Source organism: Pongo pygmaeus, chromosome 14, assembly GCF_028885625.2.
Source record: "Pongo pygmaeus isolate AG05252 chromosome 14, NHGRI_mPonPyg2-v2.0_pri, whole genome shotgun sequence".
Lineage (NCBI taxonomy): Eukaryota > Metazoa > Chordata > Mammalia > Primates > Hominidae > Pongo > Pongo pygmaeus.
Window position 1 is genome coordinate 111,707,234 of NC_072387.2, and position 23,577 is coordinate 111,730,810.

Consider the following 23,577-nt stretch of genomic DNA (forward strand, 5'->3'; position numbering starts at 1 on the left):
ATTATTATCACTCATGTGGACCAATTTTACTGAGTAGTAAGTCTATGCACACAACTAAAATGAAAACTTTAAATATGGCATTGAGAGCTTCAATAAAATTATACTTGTAGTAAATTTTAGACTGTAGGCAAATACACATCTGGATGCTTACTCAATCAGGGTTGTTGTAATACTGAATATTAATCTGGCCCATAATATATAACTTACAGCCTGATTTTCTGATCTATGAATTCAGGAAATGGGCTGAAAACATTTTTAGGTAAAACTTTCTGAAGTTTTTTCAACTTCAGAGTTGTGTGGAATTCTAGGGATTCTGCATACTTGGCTTTAGATTCTTTTTTTTGAAACACATTTTAATGATTTTTGAAATAAAAATATACATACTTTAAAGGAGACAGATTAAAATTTTTCTCTTAAATTTGAGAATTTAGACAAACTCTCAAGTTAGGTACTTGTACCACCTTTCCAGTGCATATACGTGTATAAAACAATGTTATCAAACAGATGTTATTTTCTGTCTGCCCTTGATACATTTCAATAAAATACATAAGTAATATATTCAAATACAACAGCCATTCACATTCACAGGAAAGAAAAAGCATTGTTGAAATAGGACATGAATTATTGTATTCAGGAGGACATTGGGGAGGCTTCCTAAACCAGAGAAAATTTGGCTACAGTTATGTTATGTCACATATACATTATGTGACAATGAAGCAATATTAAAAAAGAACCCACAAATTACTCAAGTTCAAAGACAAAAATAAATTCTAGCTTTAAAGTTAGAAGCTGAGAAGTGCCAGAATTTTCTAACTGCACAATCTAAAAGCCAATCCATTGTTGCCTGCTAATTAAGCCACCACAGGGTTTCATATAATTAATAGCAAATCGTCTCTGAATGGAAAAATAAAATAGTTGCAACATGCCTTTACATAGACGTGCATTTTAGGCAGTCTGCCTTTAAACTATAGTATCAGGACAGACTTTCCATGTAGAAGAGATGATTAATTATGTCTTGGGTTGGGTGCTCTCTTTATTTTCTTTTCTCTCAGGCTAGAAAAGCTTTGGTTTCTATAATTACTTCTCATTTATCTCTAGTTAAATGTGGGCGAAATTTTCTATTAATTAAATTTGAATTCATTCTAATTGGTAAGTTTAAAACAATGACAGGAATAAATTATAGCACATATTGCAACCCAAATAAGGCTGAATAAAACAGATACCTTATGTGGCAATGAAGCAATGTTAAGAAAGAAGACCCCACAAATTCTTCAAGTTCAAAGACTAAAATAATTTCTGGCATTCTGTTAAGGTTAGAAAATAAGGATTCTCTTTTATTAGGCAAATGTTTGGAAGAAGCCTTTGAAGGCTACCACTTATAGAATCAAAGATAATTTTCCTACACAGAGGAGAAAAAGAGGACTCACTGAAGACTCCAAGTTATGAACTATTTTAAATCATTTATTTGGCTGTTATTTATAATCAATTTACTCATTGTTGATTTCTAAATATAAAAAATATATAGATAGCAAGTAGACTATCAGGGACTTCATGAAGCCATTGTTTTTGATTAAGGAAAGGTGTGGTAGCTATTCTGCTTAAGTGGCTCCTGTTGCATGAATTTTGCACCAATGTTTGCTGATGTATTTCCTTCCTTTAGTGAAGCAGGAGGTGATGCCTATCAGTAAATATCAGTAGATATATTCTGCATTTCCTTCTCTCCACACTCAGAAGGAAAGAATTTTAAAGCTCAGCCTCGCATTTTAAAACATATTGAATTATAAAACTTTTAATGGAGGGAAATCCCTCAGAAATTCTCCAGCTTGGTTTCCTCATTTCACAGATGAGTAATCAGTTGCTCTGGGAGAGGATGTTATCTGCCCAAGGTCACTTAGCTAATAGGAAATCTAATTTGTGACTAATGACAAATGTGTGCTCTTTCTTTCATACCAACCACTTGTGGGCATTTTTTTTTTCTTGTCAGTGATACAGGTGAACACAATTTCATAAAACTTGCAGATGAACAATCTAATGTGTGAGAAATGATAAAGTAAGAGTTCAAAAGAAGGTTGGCAACTTAGAGAGATAGAAAGAAAATGACAAAATACAATTTTATAGAAATCAGTGTAGAGTTCTCCTCTGAGTTAACCACACATGCACAGACTCCTCACACATTTAGTTACGGAATGAAGAAGGTACATCTTAAGAAGAGCTTGTACCAGGACAACTAGTTGCTGAAAGACTAGTTTAAGTGGGTTTCATGAATCCAAGTGCAGTGTCTGCTGTACTGAAGTTAATGGTCTGTTAATTTGGTTTAGAGACAGAAGACTTGGGCTAAAGTCCTAACCAGTTGTGAGTATTATCTGGGTATGATCTGTAATTTTTAAAAATGTATTCCTCCCCTACTAGATCATAAGAGCTAGAAGAGCGGCACCATTCTTGATGTATTCTCTCCTATATCCTAGGATTTTGCGCTGTGCCAAGCATACAGTAGACACTCCATTAGTACTTGTTAAATCAATTATTAAGGTAATGTAACTTATCCTCTCTGAGCCCCAGTTTTCTCATTTATAAAATTAAGAACCTACAGTTGTGAAAGTGCTTTGGAAACTCCAAAGTGCTATGGAAATATAAGCAATTACTACTGTCATTGAGAAATGCTACCAATAATACTTAGAGACTCTGATACAACTCAGCCTGGAAAAGCTAAGATTAGCAGAATAGCGCTGTCTCCAAATATTTGAAAAATTATTTTATTTAAGAGATTGGACCCATTTTTGTATGTAGTTCCAGAGGAGCAGATGGTGACCACTGTCCAGGCATATGTGTCTCAATGTAAGGACAACATCTGTAATATTAATAATTAGAACATATCCTGTAATTTTCTATCCTTGGAAGCCAGTTGAGATCCAGAGTCTTTCACTGGGAGGCTTAAAGCCTAGAGCAGCCTTGGTGCTAGAGGCGGACAGGGGTAACGAACTAATCTTGAACCAATTCATCCACAGCAATCTCAATGCTTTACTTACCTCTTATAGGTATTTAATGTGGCCAAAGGAATGAAGGAAGTCTTGTTGGTTTGGAAGCCCTGCCTATCACAACCCCTACACCACCCCATCTCCTGCATACTCTGATGTCATCACTAGTGGAAATGTTTAAACAGCAGTGAATATGCATGATAGACAGAATCTTGCATTGGATAAAGAGTGAATCTTTGAATTTCAAGGTCATATTCAGCTGAATATAAGCTAGAGAAATTGCAACTTTTGAAGGTGGTAATGAATACATGAGCTTAAAAAGGATTGGAAAGGGCTGGGCACGGTGGCTCATGCCTGTAATCCCAGCACTTCGGGAGGCTGAGGCAGGAGGATCATGTGAGGTCAGGAGTTCAAAACCAGCCTGGCCAACATGGTGAAACCCTGTCTCTACTAAAACTACAAAAATTAGCCAGTGAGCCAAGATTGTGCCATTGCCCTCCAGCCTGGGCAACAAGAATGAAACTCCATCTCAAAAAAAAAAAAAAAAAAAAAGGAATTGGAAAGAAGAGGCATGAACTTCTCTTTTTGCTTCCCTGAAGTAGAGAAAACAGAGTTTAAGAAACAATTTATATTGACTATGTGTCCCAACTTCCTAAAAATCACCACATAAAATTCTATGTAGGAAATAAAAATAATTGCAGATTAACACACAGTTTATATATTAATCACATCAGTTTATAAATATAATGCATACACATGAAAAACACACAAAAAATGTGTGTTTTAATAAAGAAATTAGATAGAACAGTTCTTAATTTACTTATTTTCATTTTGGCACTTGTGTGAACTTGATTGTCAAATCAACCCAAAGAAAACTTAGCAATTTGATGAACTTTGAATCCATTTAGAATTTGTCTTCTCTGCTAGAAAAAGAGAATGTATGTTTTTAGAAAAACATTTGGCCCACAGATGATATGAGAAAAAGCTTTTCCCATTTAAATAGCTACTATTTTTATAAATGGAACCATATCAACTTTTCCATAAGGAGAAAACACACTCTTGTGAAGAGCCGAGAAATTCTGGGGTGAGTGTGTGTATGTGTTAGAGTTGCCAAGTAGTTTTCCCTTACATTTAAGCAACATATCTTAGGAAAAAAAAGAGATGCACTTAGAGTTACTTCCCTGTCCCTGTGCAGGTTAGTATAGCAGAATGGAGGTCTTAAGGGAGGATAGGGAGCCTAGGGAAAAAGTGTAATGATGCCTAAAGGATTTCCCGGAAGTCGGCAGGTAATGTGAAATGAAATTGGAAGGGTGAGGAGGCTGTGTTCCCCCTGATGCCGGTGTGTGCTTTCATTTGATATTAGTTATTTGATAATAGTTATTTGATAATATTTGATAATAGTTCATTTGATAATAGTTATTGAGCCAAGGGGAAACATCTTTATCTTGTAAAATAATTCATTGCTATCAGTTACGCACGTGAGCTAGAATGTTCAGGCCATGTTCACAAACTTCTCAATTAGAAACCCTGTATTTCTGAAAGTAATTATAAAATACATTGCATGGCAATGTTTTTCCAATATAAAGAAAAATTCATGAAAGCGTTACACAACTTTCTGAAATTCAAAACCAGCCCAGTCAACAGGGACTACCTTCTACAGATTCATTTTCTTATTCACGTGGCGCATTTATGAGTTCCATTAATATAGATGAAAATTACACACAGGTATCTGGAAAAGACATCTGAGGCCTTCCACACTTCACATTATTATCAGTGGGGATATCAGAGGGCAGCTTTATTTCTGCATCATCTCTCTCTGAGTGAAACCTTGTTATTTAACTGCATTTGTCAGCTAATCAGCCAGAATGTGAAGCTATTAAAATTTAGAACTGGCCTCTGGAAAGGTAGACGTTCTGTGAAACGCCAAAATGAAAATTGCCTAGTGTTATGATGATCACCTTAACTTGAAGCCATCATCATTAGGATGCATTTCTCAAGGCAGCGTACAGGGCTCACATGGATAACCATCGGACTGTATTTTCATCTGAAGCTTGCCATTCAGGGACTCCATCCTCAGTTCTGGGACAATAGACTAAATCCCCTCTCAATTTATACAAATCAGTGTCAGATCTCAGCTGGCAAAAGGCAGCCTTCGAGGCTGTCTGCTTCAAAATGTAGAAGGCCACAGCTCCAGCTACAGTCATTGAAAGGCAAGAAGGGCGTAAGAAAATCCCAGCTGCAGAACAAAACCCATGCTTCTTCCAAAGCACATCTCAGTGCTGAGATCTGGTCGCATGAAGCATGTTCTATAGCTACTCTTCTGTGTCTCCTGTGCAATACTGTCTTAGTACATTTGGTATTCTTTGTACATTCAAAATACCATGAACTGGGTGGCTTCTAAACAACAGAAATTTATTTCTCACAGTTCTGGAGGCTGGGAAGTTCAAGTTCAAGGCCCTGGCAGATTCAGTTTTTGGTGAGGGTTTCCATTTCATAATCAATGCCTTCTTGTTGTGTCTTCACAGGATGGAAAGGGCAAGGGGTATCTCTCAGGCCTTTTTTAAAATGAAGTTGTTAATCCCATTCATGCAGGTGTCACCCTCATGACCTAATCACCTCCCAAAGACCTTTATTTGGCTTCTAGTTACAGATATTTCAAAAGGCGAAGTGTTGTACCTTTTCGAGTTTTGTATAGTGCTATCATCTGACTGCTTTATTCCCCCAAAATTCATATGTTGAAATAGTCATCTCAAAGGGGATGGTATTAGACGGTGGGGCCTTTGGTAGGTATTTAGTATTTGTCTTAACTTTTCATCTAACTTCTAAATTCCTGGCCCTGAGTACCATTGTTTTGTAGCCCCTATTCTACTTAGATTTCTCTGGATGGGAGTCAGTGCAAACTTCTTTTGTTATAAAAAGGTTGTATTCTGCCACTAGTGAGTAACAGAGGAAGAGCAATTAAGAATGGCCTTTTATTAAGATGCCATCCTTTGTTGGGCAGTCTTGGTAATATCATAATTGGCAAAATTCAGAAGCTGATGTGAGAGTTCCAGGGCTGTCACCAAAACCCAGGTTTGACATCTGAATTTAACTGACACTGTTTGCTTGCTTTGAGGCTGTCCTTCCATTGTGTCTCTAACTGCAAATGAGAATGACTCCCCGAGGGAAGCCTTTGGGATCACAAATGCATAAACATCTGGGAATCAAATCTCTTTCAATTACATTAATTATCTGCTATGTGCAGGAGAAAGTTTTGAATCTAAAATAACATTAGTTTATTCTCAAGGTTAGAGAGAGATTTTAAACTTCCTTTAAACCCCAAAATGCCGAGGCGGGTGGATCACCCGAGGTCAGGAGTTTGAGACCAGCCTGACCAACATGGTGAAACCCCTAATAAAAATGCAAAAAAATTAGCTGGGCATGGTGGCAGGCACCTGTAATTCCATCTAGTCGGGAGGCTAGGGTAGGAGAATCGCTTGAACCCAGGAGGTGGAGGTTGCAGTGAGCCAAGATCGTACCATTGCACTCCAGCCTGGGTGACAAGAGCAAGACTCCATCTCAAAATAAAATAAAATAAAACCCAGAGGGGAAGAATCTATATGCACACTGTAATGAAATTGTGATAAAACATATGCAGGGAAGCACATCCTTGAGGTACTTCGTGAGAGTGCCTGGTAAATCAAATGTCTGGGATGCTTGCTTCAGTCAATGAGGCAAAGGAAAGTCCTGGCTGCCAAATTATTTACTTAAGAAGTGGTTATAATGTTATTTTACCCAGTTGGAACTGTCTGCCTATACTAGCTTAGTGCTCAATACAGTTTAATTCTGTTGATCCTTTTTATGAAATCTCACGCACATTCTTCTCATCTAAAGATGCCCATTGCCATCGCTAAGCCACCCTATTGTCCATCTCTTCCCAGTACAACCCACACCATGTGAATGTTGCAACATCACTTCCATCGTGGTTCATCATGGTTCTCCTTGTGTAAGTAGCTCACCTATTGAAGCAAGCCTAAACCTCCATCGCCTTGCCTCAGCTTGCAGCTGATGGTCTTCCATACCATTCCTGCAGCCAGCCTCTTCCTGGCAGTCAGGCAGGGCTCCTTGCTGAATGGTCTGTACAGTGTGCTCCTTGGTACCTGTTTTGCTTTTACCTATGCTATGGTCACTGGCTGTAACATCCTTCTCCTCCTGTCCTGCTTCCCATGGTCAAATGTTTGTCATTCTCAAGGTCCTTTTAGGTTCTGCCCCACCTGGCTCTTTTGGCCCACACGACCGCTCCCCTTTTCTAAAAAGTGTTTATAGATTATAGCATGGGTTTTGCTGCGGTTGTGTGTTTTATGAGCATCTGTGACTATGTATGTATCTATAGATAGACACTGCTTGTAATTTCTTAAAGAAAACAGCTTCTACTTGTTTTGTTCAAAATGTCTGAAGCCAATTGTTTTTGTTTGTTTGTTTTTAGAAAAAAAAACTGACATCAAGGAGAGAGCATAACACAGCCCCCACTACCACCAATTATGCAGCCGAGTGAGTTTCCCACATTTGGGGAAATCACGGAAATCAGCACATCAGAATGCAATGGGTAAGCTCACCCTGGGAAAAACCATTTTCATGATCATGCCATCTCTCCTGCCGGGTAAGACCAGTCTGTGAATTTCTCTGTTGTAAAAACATATCCCCAGCAAACATATTCTACCTCACTTCTAGTGAGATATATCACTTAATGAAATAAGTGACTGAAAAGTCACAGAAGATGTCAAAGCACCATGTTATCTGCCCTCCCTTGCCTCCTAGTCTGGAATCACCCCCTTTAGTTATCTCACCTCCCTTTATCTTTATGTGATATTAAAGAATCATTTGAAAAGGCCAGAGGGTGTAGCTGGGATCAAAAATCAGGCAGACAAATATGTTGTGTGTCCATATTAACAACAATACATCTTTCTTCCTGATTTAGAAATCAGACCATAGTTTCACAATAGTCAAAAACCAACAACAAACCTGATAGTCAAAGCTTAATAACGTTCACTTCTTTCATTGTGTTAATGTATGAATATTTCAGCGACTAAGGCACATTTCCAAGAAATAACAATTAAGCGGAAAATGTAATTTAACAATATTTTTACATAAAACCATTATGTGTTTAAATTTATATAATTTCCATTTTGAAATATTTCTCAAATATTTCTCAAAATGTAAACAACAGATAAAAGACACATGAATCAATGCATTTGCGTCCATCTAATCTGAAGGTATAAATATTTTGGGTTTAAACTATTGATCTGAATATTGCACTGAATACTATCATTATTATCTTAATATGTTCATATAAGGTCCCACGGTAATTTGACATTTTTAATGTGTCCTAATGGTAACATGATTTGACTATTATATTTACAAAAGGGACAACTAGCACCCTACTTTCTAGCAAACAATAATGTCATGTAGAATCTCTGAGAGAAACTGCATGGGCTATGTGTTTCTCTAGGAATTTTTTCTTGGACAAATTTAAAGTTGTATCTTTTTATTTTCAGTAAGTATCATGCCTTGAAAAACCTCCCTTCTCTGTGGTTCTATGGTAAAGTATCAAGGGCATAGACTCTGAAACCTGATGGTCCCACATTCAGATTTTGATTCAGCTACCTCTTAACTGACTGGCACTGGGCAATTCACTTAATATCCCTGAGCATCAGTTTGGGTATCTGGAAAGGATAGACTGGTGGTGGTACAATATTTACTATTTAAAGTTGAGATATGGCTAAAATAAATAATTATTAATAAGGTTTCCCACTTGTTGGATTGCTAGAACTGCCAGTACTTGCTAAAGGGAAACAAGTTGTAAAATACTACAAACCGTGTGGCGTTAGAAAGGAACCCTTGGTTCCTTTGCTAACCTCTATCTTTTGAAGGTAGTTGTGGTTCACAGGATCTCAGCAGCCAGAAATACTGCTGCTGATTTTATAATTTTCCAGCAGGCACTTGTGAATCACCATATGCTCTAACTTTTTTTTCTAAGAAATTCTGGCAGCATTTAAAAAATGAAGTCACAATGCCAATGCCAATCTAAAGATGCCAATCTACAACTTAAAGTCTTTGCTACTTTTATTCTTCAACATGAAATCCAAATCTCCACCATTGACTTGTCATGGTCAGTGTCTTTGTCTAAATGACAGTGTATAATGACACATGGTGGGATTTTCTCTTTGTTTGAAGTCAGGTGGGGAAAGGGGTGGTGCACTTGACATGTCTTTATTCTTTGTCTTTAAGAAACCCTTATTAAACCTTTAAAACTGATTTTTCCCACTCCCTTCAAACTTTGAAGGATCTTTGTGCAGTTCACCCAGAACAGAACTCATCGCACAGCACCGATACACAGGCTATGGGGAAGGGGAGATCAGGGGCACGGAGAAGCGCAATGCAGGGGTTTAACAAGCATTTCTTTAATTGAATTTAGGAACTCTAACGTTCCTCCGAAGTAGACGGCTCCTTGCTCTAAGAGCTCCAGTGTCTTCCCACAGCCCATACACCTGCATGGCCTTCCCACTGCCGACAACTCTGCCTCTATTTCGTGCACGTGCCACGTCAGCCACACATGTCCATCTTCCTAATGATCCTCGCGTTTGCTACTCATGGCCACCTCATGGTTCTTACGCTTGCTGTCCACCCCACATGCTTTCCCTCCCCAAGCGTCTTTCCATGGCATGCTCCCCCTGCTCTCTGTCTCTGTCTTTGTCTCTCTCTCTCTCACTCATTTCAATTGTGTGTCCCTTGAGTGTTACATCTGAAATAGAGCCTTCCCAAACTGCTCTTGCCATTCTCTTATTCTGCTCTATTTTACTTCAAAGAGTTTATCACTGCCTGAATTTCTATGTATTTTCAGTTCACTGTTTCTTCCACTAGTCTTTGTTCCACTAGTCTCTGGCCTCAGGAAGACTGGATGCTGTCTTTTTTTCTACCGTATTCTCAGCATCAGAGTAGTGCCTGATCACGATAGAAACTCAAAGACTAAATGAATACATGAGTGTCATACATATATCGAATAGTAGACTTTCAATTGTTGTATTTTCTAAAAAAGCAGGAAAGAGTCAGGGACTAGCATGGTATATAGCAGAGGGCTGACGTAGTTCCTTTAACTGTATTATCTCATTTAATTATTAAAAAAATATAGAGTATCTTTCATTCTCATTTTAGAGCTGAAGCCTCTGATTTTAGAATTTAAATTGCCCAATCTAAACTTGTCCAATCTAAAGATATACACTTAGGAAGTGACTGCCAGCATTTAAGCCCTGGGTTTTAGATTCCAAATTTGATACTTTTGTCTCCACATAACACAGACGTAAAATAGTTTTTAAAGAAGCTTAGAGAGTTTTTACAGACTTTGTTGATTTTTAGTTAAGTCATTAATATTACTAGGTAATTGATTCAGCAGCTGGGATAAGATAAATAATTAAATGAATGTTTATATAAGCAAAGAGCCAAACCAGCAATTGAATTAATAAAGCCTACTATGCTCTCATTTTTCTCTGGCTCTTCTTCTTTCCAACTTCCCTTGAATAAAGGTATCCCTTAAAATTCAGTACATGTTCTTTTTGGTCTATGGAGATCTCATTCTTTTTGATGACTTCATAACCTTAATTTTGCATTTCTATGACTGACCTTCAGTTTGGATTCCAGTCCTGTCTCCTAATGTCTAGTGAATATTCTCACTTTGAGTTCTTCTCGTTATGTCCTCAAAGTCAGTATTACTCTGTGTCCCCAACTGGCTCCTTGTCCTAAATTTTCCTTCCCAGGCACTAAGCATTAGCCATATTTAATTACTTAGCCAAATAATTGTTATATCCTATTCATTCTTCTTTAAATTATGTCTATATATTGCACTTACATCAAATTTACTATTTTCACTGCCAATATCATATTTCAAATCCATGTGCACTCACACCTTGATTGCTACAATAGCCGCTTTTTTGTGGTTTTATTTTGTATTTTACTTTTGAGTTCACAGGTACGTGTGCAGGTTTGTTACATAGGTAACCTGTGTCATGGGGATTTGTTGCACAGATTATTTCATCACCAGGTATTAATTAAGCCTAGTATCCATTAATTATTTTTTCTGATCCTCTCCTTCCTCCTATGCTTCACCCTCTGAAAGGCCTCAGTGTCCGTTGTTCCCCTCTGTGTGTCCATGAGTTCTCATAATTTGGCAACTACTTAATAAGTTAGAACATGTGGTATTTGGTTTTCTTTTCCTGTATTAGTTTGCTGAGGATAATGGCCTCCAGCTCCATCGATGTTCCTGCAAAGGACATGATCTCATTCTTTTTTACGGCTGCATGGTATTCTATGGTGTATACGTACCACATTTCTTTAACCAGTCTATCATAGATGGGCATTTAGGTTGATTACATGTCTTTGCTATTGTGAATAGTGCTGCAATGAACATACACCTGCATGTGTCTTTATAATAGAACAATTTGTAATCCCTGTGGTAATGGGATTGCTGAGTCAAATGGCATTTCTGTCTTTAGGTCTTTGAGGAATTGTCACTCTGTCTTCCACAATGGTTGAACTAATTTACACTCCCACCAACAGTGTATAAGCATTCCTTTTTCTCCACAACCTTGCCAGCATCTGTTATTTTTTTTACTTTTTAGTAATAGCCATTCTGACTGGTATTAGATGGTATCTCATTGTGGTTTTGATTTGCATTTCTCTAATGATCAGTGATGTTGAGTCTTTTTTTCAAATGACTGTTGGTGCATGTATGCCTTCTCTTTAAAAGTGTTGGCCGGGCACGGTGGCTTATGCCTGTAATCCCAGCACTTTGGGAGGCTGAGGCGGGCGGATCACAAGGTCAGGAGATCAGGACCATCCTGGACAACATGGTGAAACCCCGTTTCTACTAAAAATACAAAAATTAGCTGGGTGTGGTGGCACGTGCCCATAATCCCAGCTACTCAGGAGGCTGAGGCAGGAGAATCGCTTGAATCCAAGAGGCAGAGATTGCAGTGAGCTGAGATTGCACCAGTGCACTCCAGCCTGGTGACAGAGCGAGACTCTGTCTCAAAAAAAAAAAAAAAAAAAAGTATCTGTCCATATCCTTTGCCCACTTTTTAATGGCATTGAGTTTTTTTTTTTTTTTTTGGTAAATTTTTTAAGTTCCTTATAGCTGCTAGATATTAGACCTCTGTTGAATGTATAGTTTACAAAAATTATCTCCCATTGTCTAGGTTGCCTGTTTACTCTGTTGATAGTTTCTTTTGCTGTGCAGAAGCTCTTAAGTTTAATTAGATCCTATTTGTCAATCTTTGCTTTTGTTGCAACTGCTTTTGGCATCTTTGTCATGAAATATTTGCCTTTGTTGACATTGCCCTAAATGGTATTGCCTAGGTTGTCTTCTTCGGTTTTTTACAGTTTTGCATTTTACATTTAAGTCCTTAATCCATCTTGAGTTAATTTTTGTATATGGTGCAAGAAAGGGGCCCAGTTTTAATCTTCTGCATATGGCTAGTGAGTTATCCCAGCACCATTGATTGACTAGGGAATGAATCCTTTCCCCATTGCTTTTTTGTTGTTGTTGTTAGGTTTGTCAAAGATCAGATAGTTGTAAGTGTGCAGTCTTATTTCTGAGTTCAGTATTCTGTTCCATCAGTCTATGTGTCTGTTTTGTACCAAAGCCATGCTGTTTTGGTTACTGTAGCCCTGTAGCAGCTTCTTTATTGATCTCTGTTTCCTGATTCCTCTGTTATAATTTATCCTGTACTTTAGTACCAAATTGATATTCCTTAAAGTTCTTTCAACAAGTCACTGCTCACAGTTCAAAGTTTGAACATCATAGCTTAGAAGTAGCTATCTACAATGTGGTCCCAATAGACCTTTTGATCTTAACTTCTACTATTCTTTAATATCCTCTAGTTCAGAGAAGTCTTTTAAATATGCCCTACTCATTTTTGCTGCCAGAAAATGTTCTACATTCTGATCATTTTGGGGAATATAGTTTCTTCTTCTCTCAATTTATTCAGATCCCACAAGGCTCCGTTTACGACCCACCTTCATGAAGCCATTTCTGATTGGGTTGCCACATTGCTCAATTCTAGGAGACACCATTAACATATTTGTGCTCCAGGGAGCAAATTTCTTGTTTACTTTCTAATATTACCCTTTCTTCCCTTTAGATTTTAGTCTTATGTAAAGTTTAATTGATGTCATTCTGAAGTTTATTTAACCTTTTCAATGTTTGAATGGTAACATATACTGAATATAATCTTCCCATTTCCCAGCTATTTTCCCATTCTTATCTAATCTTTCTCTTGTCCCACTTGTCAATTTTACTCACGGCTTTTCAGGGTCAGCATGTGTTTATTAAACACTTGCTATGTGTCTTGGACTGTTTAAGACAATAGACATACACTGCTGAATGAATTAGACTTGATCTTTGCTTTGGTGCAGCACTCACATCATTGCACATGCAACCTATGGGATCAAGTGTGGCAAGGGGGAAGTATCAGATGCTAAGGTGGCTTTAACAATAGGCTAATGAGGTCATGAAAGGGGCCCCAGACATCTATTTCATGCATAGTTCTCAGGATCACTTCTAGCTTTATTTATACTGTTCCACATGAAGAGGAAACAACCAACCCCAGATCTGCTAAAATGTGTTCAGGGTCTCACATTGTCTCCTGGGTACTCTATTTGAGTAGAATGAGAAGTGCAGTCATTACATCTGTCACATAAAAGCACACGTCTTCCAAATGTACATATAATGCATACATGGATGTGACACTGGTATATCTTTAGTTTTAATATTTTAAAAATTATATATAGATATGTAAATTATTCAAAGGCAGGGAGCATCCCTTCTCTCTGCTTTGTAAAGAATATTTGCGGTGAGGGTTTAGCAACCCCAGCTGATCATGACAGAATCTATTTAAATATCCACAGTTTCAAAGCCTAGCTTCTCCCAAAGATTAAAAAAAAAAAAAAAACCCAAAACAAAAAAAAAGCAAAAGCAATTAGAAATTATAAAGTAAAACAATATTATCTAAGTGCTGGGCAACTTGATGTATGTAGGTTTTGCAGCTGTGTCTTTTTTTTTTTTCTGAGAAGGCTGAAGGAATTTATTAATCTGACTCTGTGTACAAAATGGGAATACCACAGCTGTGTCATTTTAAGCCATTCTTATGTTAGTAACTAGGTACTACAAGTTAAACTTTAAGTTTAAACTAAGCTACATTATCTATCACCTATCTATTTATCTATTATCTATTATCAATATCTATCTTTAAAGTAAGATACATTGTATACTGTAACTGTATTCTATTATCAAGGTAGCTGGCTCTATAGTATTATATGTGTCCAGAGGGTTTTTTTCCTCCTTTCATAAATCATTTTTGAGTCTTTTCTATGGGATAGAGAGAATCAAGTGTAAGGAGTATTGAAGATTAAGTTAATTTATAGTGCTTCTCTTTGCTATCAGTGTATTCTTAATGTTTTAATAACAACGCCATGGACCCTACTCCCTATGTTTTAGGACACAGAGTGATCACTGCATTTTGCCCAAGTTTCATTGTCACCTGCCAAGAACTAAACTGGACATAAGATTCATCCATGTTCCTGAAGACCCTTCTCTGCCATCTGGCACGCACCCTGAGTCAGTGTCCAGGAGCTTGGCTGATAGAACCAGCCACTGGATGTCACCCTTTCTCTATAACCAACCAACAGAGCTGGCTGCTCACAACCACCACCAAAGTGCCCACTGCTGGTCTGATGTGCTGGCAGTAAGACACCAGCTCAGAGATTAGACCACACCTTCTACCTCACCTCCCAGAATTCTAAAAGAACTCATCTTCACTAAGTCTGTCTGTCATCATGAACTACCTATTATGTTTTCTCCCATTTCTCTATGAGAACAGGAATTTTTACATAGGCAAAGACTTAATTATTTGCTTAGAGATTTCTGATTATTCTTGACGAGGAAGAGAAAATACTTTTTATATTAGTTTTCTAGGGCTGCCATAACAAAATACCATGGTTGGAGGGGTGGAGGATGGGGAGTTAAACAAGAGAAATGTATTTCCTCACAGTCTAAGAAAGTCTAAGGTCTATGGAAGTCTAAGTGTTGGCAGGGTTGTTCCCTCCTGAGCCTTCTCCTCTTCTTGTTGGCCATCCCTCCCCCCGTATCCTCACAGGTGTTCCCTCTGTATATGTCTGTGTCCTAATTTTCTCTTTGTGTAAGGACACCAATCAAATTGGATTAGGGCCCACCCTAATTACATCATTTTGATTTCATTACCTCCTTAAAAGCCTTATCTTCAAAGGCAATCATATTGGGGGTTAGGACTTCAACATACCCTCAACAATTTGGGGGAAGGAGGCAGAATTCAACCCATAATGCTTTTCTTTTTCCAGTTCATCTGATTCTTGTGTATTCTCTTATTGTTGTTGACAATTAAACCACATAGCATTTATATAGGCTGCTGGAAGTTGGATGGTGTTGTGCCTTTTAAGAAACTTGAAAAGAACCAACTGTTTCCACACTGGATTTTCTGAACACACAAGCCAGGGAGGTCATCACTGATGACTCACGTCATGTTGCTATTTAATCCTGTCCCACCTTCTAATATACAATCTGTCTTGTCTTCCCAATTCCACTCTGCTATGTATTATCTAAAATGCAGAATACAAGGCTAATTCTGCTCTTTATTTCCAGGTGCTCATTCAAAATATATAACAGACAATGTGAAAAAAACACTAGACTATAATTCAGAAAATGTGACATCATCCATGTCACAAATTAATAATGTATCCTTCAACACGTTGTCCAAGAGTACATCATAAAACTAAGCCAATAATACTTTCCCTGATTTCAAATACTGTTGTAATAAAGTTAAGCTCTAATGAATGTATTTTGAAAGCTGTAAAGTACCATCTAGCATACTGAATAGCTGTCACTGTCCGTTTTTATGATTATTGTCATATGAATGAATGGATGAACCGCTGTTTTATCCTTTAAAACCAGTTAGTTTCCATTCCTATGGATCTCATAACTCTCTCCACTTACCTTTATTAGAGTGTTCCTTATACTGTATTTTAATTCTAACTTTACTCATCTGTTTTTCCACTGAGTTACAAACCCCTGGAAAAAAAGGATTGTGTCTGCAAGCAGCTCAGTTTCCTCAATGCATAACCCTACATGGTTCTCAGGAGAAACTCCCTGTGCTTTCTGATGACTGACTGCCTCTCCTCAGAGCATGTCAGCTGCATTTCTTTCTGGGTAGCAGGCATCCTGCCTTTTCTGTCCTCCTCCCCGGTGCCTCCAAGTCCCCACCCATCCATAGTGGTATGTAGGCATCTTTCCAGTCTCTTCTGCTGTTACCCCAGCAATGTGTGGGACTGTGCTTGGGTTTGGTGTTTCTTTTCACCTTGTTACTCATCTCTGTCCGCTGAAAAGCTTAAACCACACAGAAATACCAGGCTGTTTTCAATTACCTTTTAATTTACGTATTTATTTTGAGACAGAGTTTAGCTCTTATTGCCCAGGCTAGGGGGCAGTGGCAGGATTTCACCTCACTGCAACCTCCGCCTCCCAGGTTCAAGTGATTCTCCTGCCTCAGCCTCCCAAGTAGCTGGGATTACAGGCATGTGGCACTACGCCCGGCTAATTTTTGTATTTTTAGTAGAGACAGGGTTTTGCCATGTTGGTCAGGCTGGTCTCAAAGTCCTGGCCGCAGGTGATCCACCTGCCTTAGCCTCCCAAAGTGCTGGGATGACAGGCGTGAGCCACCACCCCTGCCCCCTGCCCCCACCCCCTTTTTTTTTTTTCTTAAATCATAGGGCAGTTCTGCTAGCATGGTATAGAGTGCAGGTACTCCAGGGCAGGGTGACCCAGTGATATGGGATAACCACCCAGCTAATTTGAGATTGTCGAAATGTCTGCTTTCTGACTTCCCTGACCAGGCTGTCTCTGTCAGATTAGAGCAATTAAATGATAATGAGGACTGTGCATAGGAAAATTAATTCTGGGGACTGTGATTAGCATCCTCCCTATAGGAAACTTATACATGTGTGTAAGCACTGAGGAAAACCCTGAAATATCTGCTAGTATAATAAAAAGAGGCAGTTTTGAGATAGAATGCTGGATTAATTAATTTATTATGAACCCAAAGCATGTTGTTGTAAGAGAGACAAATTTGATTCCTTTAATGTGACTTGGACATTACACGCTTGCCTTCCTTGCTTACTTTGAATGTGATCAAGTTCAAAACTAGATACAAGGGGGAGGAGAGACAGGCATTTAATTGGATTTCTCAAAGTGTATTTTCTATGCAATTCTCTAGTTTGTGTTTGTGATATTAACCAGAAGAATTTTCTTTTCAGTTCTGGAAGCATCAACAGCCCTACTTGTTAGGATTTTGGATATTTCTTTGCCCTTTTTTCCCAGGATGCTTCCTGATTTAAGAGAAATCCTAATTCTTTAATGGATTTAATTCTTTAATCCTAATTCTTTAATGTTATTTGTGCCTTTTTTGACTCTCTCTCTATATATATAGATAGATAGATATAGTCTATATATAGAGAGTATATATATATAGACTATATATAGACTATATATATAGACTATATATAGACTATCTCTCTATATATAGACTATCTATAGATAGACTATCTATAGATAGACTATATATAGACTATCTATAGATAGACTATATATAGACTATCTATAGATAGACTATATATAGACTATCTATAGACTATATATAGATATATATAGACTATCTATATAGACTATATCTATATAGACTATATATAGATATATAGACTATATCTATAGAGACTATATATAGATATATAGACTATATCTATAGAGACTATATATAGATACATATATAGTGTATATATATACTATATATATACACAGACTATATATAGTATATATATAATCTATATACACATAGAGATATATAGTATATATATGTGTGTATATATATAGTGTATATATATCTATATATACATAGATATATGTATATAGTCTCTATATATATCTATGTATATATTCTTACTCTGTACATTTATTACAAGATTCTCTTCTTTCCTTCAACAGAAGGACCTATGATTTGGTTTTCCAAATCTTTCTTCAGGGATTTATTAGCCACCATGACTCACAAATGTCTCTGATTTTAGAGCTTTCTACTTCTCTTCCACTGTGGTGTATTTGAACATGTGTAAGAATTCTTCCATTCAAATTTTTCAATATCTAGAATTAATGTCTGGAATGGAGCTCTCTTTCTTAAGACATCATTTTCCCTATTTTCATGCTTCCCACCACTCACATTCTCTTTTGTGTCTCCAGGCTTGTGATTCTGGAACCATTAGGGGTTCTTTCTTCCTCAACAGGTCAGCAAGTACCTAACGTTATCAGCTTTTCGGAGATTCATAGATGCCTTCATGCCCCAGTTTCTGATCTCCAGGTTAGTCCTGTGAGATTTGGTCTTCATTTCCCAGCCCAAAACATAATTTGTGACTCACCTGGAAAATCATGCCCCTTATGCTCTGCTAAATTAGATCCTCTTTTTGAAACATATTTCACAGATTCTCTGACCATCATAAAGTTGATTCATGTAAGTTTCTAAATTCTTCTCTAATCATTTGGATCACTTCAAAAAGTAAAGCGCAAGCTGTTATGCACCTGAGTTTCATGTGTTCTCCAACTTTAAAAGGTTCCAGTAAAATTCAAAGGATCTCAGGACTTAAGATCCCGAGGTAAACTAGGGTGAGAAGATGAATTTTAAAATGAATATACGAAACTTTTTATAGATAGTATTAGTTTTCTAAGATAAAAAGTATATTAAATTAAAAATTCCAAAAACATTTATATATATTAATAAGGACTTTTTATTAAAAAGCTTCTATTATGCCTGTCAATTTTTAGAATCTCCTCTTAATATTTAAATGACTTTACATTATTTTTATATTATTATTAATAATAATGTCCTTACATTATTCTTATTTTTTTCTTCATTGCAAATAATATACACTGAAAGAGGCTGCTTCTCCTTGCTTTTGGTCTTCAACCAGTTGTTAAATGCCTTTCTGATATTAAGACTTCAGATTCTACCTCTGGGTCCCATCTCTATCATCAAATCTTATAATCATTTCAGTTTGTTCCCTAGGTGAGGTTCTAATTGTAGTATTTTGGGTTTTTTTTTTTTCATTTTCCATTAATTTCCCCCAAATCTCATTTTTACCAAGCTTTATTTTTTAAAATAGTAACTTCTTTTCACTCTCTTTTATCTACTCTACCTTTTTTTAAATTAGTAATCAAGGCATTCCATCTTTTATCTAATTATATCCAATAAGAGTAACTGCCATAAACATTTAAGAACTAAGCTGTTCCTAATAATGCCTAGAGCATAGTCAACTATATTTGAGTGAAGAGAACTAGGATTGGGGTAGATTTACTAGTTGTCTCTATTCATTTTCTTTTTTTTTTTTTAACTTTTGTTTAGATTCAGTGGGTACATGTGCAGGTTTGTTACATGGATATATTGTGCGATGGGAAGGAGGGAAAGTGCAAAGGCAAAAAACTACCCATTGGGTACTATTTATTTGCTTTTAACTATCTATGTGTGTCCCATCATTAAGTGTTCATTGTTAAAATAAATACACCACCTAGACATTAAACACCAAATTCCATAAAGCTAGGTGCATTCTTCACACTTCAGCATGCCTCATTGTCCTCTTTTGGAAAATTTTTAAAGCCTTATTCCTGAGTCTACCACAAAGGTGTTGGTTAAATAGTTCTGGGCTTATGTTGGAGAATGAGTATTTTATGTGAGGATCCTGGTGATTTTGATGCAACTGGATCTTGGATCACATTATGATAAATATAGATGAAGAACTAGAAAAGAGTAATTAGCCGTAAATCTGCAGAACCTTGCAATTCATTATATTTGTTTTTATATGTACCAACTATAATGTGAATTTGGTATCGATATTTGTGCCAAAGATATAGGTGCTTGCATTTGAAAGTGCATGCTGTGTTTTCTTTTGTTCTATCAATAAGTCAGATGAAGTAAAGAATTTGCAAAATGTTGATGAAACATATTTGCTAACACACAAGCATTAGCCCTTTTTGTAAGTGGCTGTAAAGGAACAGTTGGTGGGCAAGGAAGTCCTGTGCTCTATTTCTGTCCCTTCCCCTTTACAGCTGGGTGGCCTTGAATAAACACAGATCCCCTCAAACGTGTGTCCCCTCTGAGTATACTCTGCGAATGGCACTTCCTACTTCAAAGGGTTGTTGTGAGGCTCAAATGAAAATGTACTGTAAGTTGCTGTAACCGGCATGAAATATAGGCGGCATGAATATTTTGGGGTGTGAAGCATTGTATGCTGGATTTTCTAGCCTTAATGAGCTGACAATTTTATTCTCCCATTTCTACACTCACCACTCCTAATCTTTACATTACATTTTTTTGTAAGTTCTGAAGTCTCACCTTATTTCCTCTGGAATTTCTCAAAATATAGCAGTTGACAAAGGACAGTCATTTGACAAATGTTTCAAGTGAGGGACTTTACAAGCATACCTACTCATTAGTAAAGGCTTCTTGCTAATATTATTTTCATCTCCTTTCTCCAATACTTCCTTACAAGCAAGGAGATTATTATTATGGACAGAGTCAATCATGGCCTTCTGCAACTGCTGAGGCACAGCAGACTGGCAGATTTCTAAAAGCCAAGATCACTCAAGATGATCTTTGACCTTCCTACCCCATTTCCACCCATTATTGTTAATTTTAACTCTTCTGACCAACTTTGAGTAAAATGTGCAAATGTTCACTGAAACCCACAGTGTAAAAATGTGTCTAAAAATTTGTGTGCATTAAGGAAGTGAGATGACTGAGTCAAACCCATTCATTTGGAGAACCCACTTGAAAAGTAATGTTCCCTGGATATCAAATGACAAGCTGGATGTGTTTATATATTGGCATTAGAGCCTGAAATTAACAGAGTACTAACTTTCCCTAGAGAACGATGCAATGAAATGTACTACCCAATGAACATAAATAGAAATTGTTACTGAAGCCTTATTTGGCCTTTGTGACAAGTGAGAAAATATTTGTAAATTGAAATGATTACAAATAAAAAGATCTATACTTGTTAACAGGAAATAATGTCCAAACAAGAGACTACCTTCTTAACAGTGTAGAGTTTAAGGAAAGTGCAAGTAGAATAAGTAAGGAAAGAAAAACAAAATTGGCAAGAGTGGTATAAAGATGAACAACTACAGTGAACTGTAGCTATTTTCCTATTGTCAGATGAAATCCTTAGATTTGAGGTAAAGAGCCGTGGTCCACACTCAAACACCACCATTGCTTTGGATGGCTGAAACAACAGGAAATAAAGCTAAGAGGTTTCTGGTACAAAATGACAGCTCTTCATTTTAGTGTCACTCAGGTTGACAACCGATGCACAGGATACATGTCACAACTCATCACTGCCTATCTTGAGGATATGGGCCTTGCAAGCCTCCAGCAAAAATGAAAACTCTGAACAACACAGTGAAATCTCATTTCACAAGATGCACTAGAATCAAGGCCATTTTCGTGGAGGAAAAAATCATAGAAAAGAGTTATTGATTTATGCCCCAAATAGACTGCCATTGCAAGAGGGCTGTGAAAAATAAAAATTGTTGTTAGTTGTAAATCCAACATCATAAAACAAATCTTGTACACTAGTATTTTCTTTGCCCTTCATACCATCATTTTTTGTTGTTTTAACCAATTAACTCTACATTTAAAAATGAGGAGAATTCACATAAAGCTGTGATTTCTAGCTTCTCTTGAAAAATCAGAAGATTTAGCAAGTCCTTGATGGAACAATCAGTTGCAGCTGAGTAGAACCTGCCTATTTTCATTTTTAAAAAAATTTCATTGGCTTTTTTGTATGTTGACAAATTATAGTTACACATATATACAATATATATATGAAGTACAAAGCAATGTTATGATTTCTGAATACAATGTGGAATTATTAAATCAAGCTAATTAATTTATCCATCACCTCAAATATTTTACATTTTCTTGCAACAAAAGCATTTGAGAGTTACTCTCTTAGTGATATGGAGATGTACATTACTCAGTTATTAGCTGTATTCACCACACTGTGCAACAGATCTATAAAAAATACTCAAAATTATTTATCCTATCTAACTGAGGCTTTGTATCCTTTGATTATCATCTCCCCATTCCTTCCACCTCCCAGCCTCGGGTAACCACCACCTACCCTCTGTTTTCATGAGTGCAATTGTTTTACATTCCACATATAAGTGAGAATAAAAGTGTTTTACATTCCACTTATAAGTGATAAGAAAAGGAAAATTTTCTGTATGAGAATGTGTAGTATTTGTCTGTGTTTGGCTTATTTCACTTAGCATAATGTTCTCCAGTTCCATTCATGTTATTGCAAATGACAGAACTTCTTCCCTTTGTAAGGCTGAATAGTATTTCATTGTGTATATGCATGTACCACATTGTCTTTATCTGTTTAGGTGTTAATGGACACTTCGACTGATTCTGTAAGTTTGCTATTGCACATAGTACCACAATCAACATGGGAGTGCAGACATCTCTTGGACATACTGATTTCGAAACTTTTAGGTAAATACCCAGAAGAGGGATTGCTGAATCATATGGCAATTCTATATTTAGTTACTTGGGAAACCTCCATACAATTTTCCATAATGGCAGCAGTAATTCACAGTCCCACCAGAAGTGCACAGCCTCTTCTGTCCGTCAACATGACCCATCACTTCCTACACCCAAACTGATTCACTCATTGACGCTCCTGACCTCCTGAACATGTGAGTTTGAGATCATTTGCGAAACCACAAATAGGGCTGTTGTGTGATTCATTCCCTCCACCTTTTATTTTGAAAATTATCAATTAGCTATATATATATATTAGTGAGACTCTGATGTTTGTAGCTCTGTCATAGGCGATAAGGCTTCTTGCAGATACATGGAAATATATGGGAGATAGGTAAATACCTTCAGGGAGAATTGGAATGCCACTGCGTCACACACACACAAACTTCCAATGTCACATCAGCAATTCAAGCAGTTATGTCCTCATAAATGGGTGCAGTTGGCTTCTGACCATTCTGTCATTCTGTCATTCTTCTGACTCAATTTCTGTTTTTGCTTCATCTGTTTTTACTTTATTTCCTCTCCATCTTTGTCTCTCCTCCTTTTCTTGCTCACTGTCTCTCTCCCCGTGGTTCTCTTTCCTGCCAGTAACTACTGAGGCTCTCTGTAAGCATCTGTGCTCTCTCTCAGTCTCTAGTCATTCCTAGCACTTTGCAGTCGGCTCTCTTTCTCTGTGGTTCTTAAATCTACCAAAGGAAAACATCTGATTTGGTCAGTAGTCAGGTGCTACTCAATATAGAATGTGCCTGTTGGGTAGACTTTCTGGCCCTGTTCAGAACGGTCTGAGATAAATACCACTTGGGCAAACCAAGCAGGACCACTTATGCACAACACTGCCAGCGGTCCCTTTTTTTTTTTTTTTTTTTTTTTTGAGACGGAGTCTCGCTCTTTCACCCAGGCCA

General features: G+C 37.1%; 1 protein-coding gene and 1 non-coding gene across 5 annotated transcripts in view; both read right to left on the bottom strand.

Moving 5' to 3' along the window:
* The window catches only part of FGF14 (fibroblast growth factor 14), a 683,612-nt gene that overhangs the window by 54,873 nt on the left and 605,162 nt on the right, over positions 1–23,577 (bottom strand). The window lies entirely within an intron of this gene.
* On the bottom strand, positions 7,457–7,622 carry LOC129012032 (U1 spliceosomal RNA). The gene has a single exon (XR_008493539.2). It is a non-coding gene; the product is annotated as a U1 spliceosomal RNA (small nuclear RNA).